Source organism: Halyomorpha halys, unplaced genomic scaffold (assembly GCF_000696795.3).
Source record: "Halyomorpha halys isolate HHAL.00 unplaced genomic scaffold, Hhal_1.1 Scaffold550.1, whole genome shotgun sequence".
Lineage (NCBI taxonomy): Eukaryota > Metazoa > Arthropoda > Insecta > Hemiptera > Pentatomidae > Halyomorpha > Halyomorpha halys.
Window position 1 is genome coordinate 874963 of NW_027112242.1, and position 663 is coordinate 875625.

The following is a 663-nucleotide window of genomic DNA, read 5'->3' on the forward strand; positions in this document are numbered from 1 at the left end:
TATATTATGTTGGCTCCAGACTATCTTCTTACAATCTACTGCATATGGTCAAGTATCTTCTTCCAATATCAATTAACCCCTAAAGCCAACAAAAACAATTTTGAACATTGCCTTGGCAAAAAAAATAATCAAAATTTTAATTTTAATTTTGGATTTTGGATATCGGTCGTAATACCTACTCCCTATGTAAACATAGGCTAAAGCATATATAGAGGATGATTACAGAGTATAAGCATAGTTATTAATTTTATTATTATCACATTGCTATTTTACATTCGAGTCTGAAAAATTATAGCAGCTTAAAAGACTACGCCGCTGGAATTATTTCCAGTTTACACAGTTTGCCCCGTTCAATGCGCACGAGTAAACTCGAGCGTACAAGTTAAGGGGTTATTTTTAAAGTTACTAGTTAGAGGAAGATTTTTTAAAAATTCGTCATTTAAGTATTGACAAACTCTTTTTAATGAGAATAAGACCTAACTGATATTAAAAATAAGTGGAACTTCCGAACAGTAGATATTAAAGTATAAGAGCCCAAGAGAAGAAAAAAAGACAGTTCTTTCACCCCAATTTGTGATAACTTTAATGATAACTATGCACAATTACTAGTCAAAATTGATGAGTTTGCTAAGTATAGGTAGGTGAAATACAAAATGACGGTTG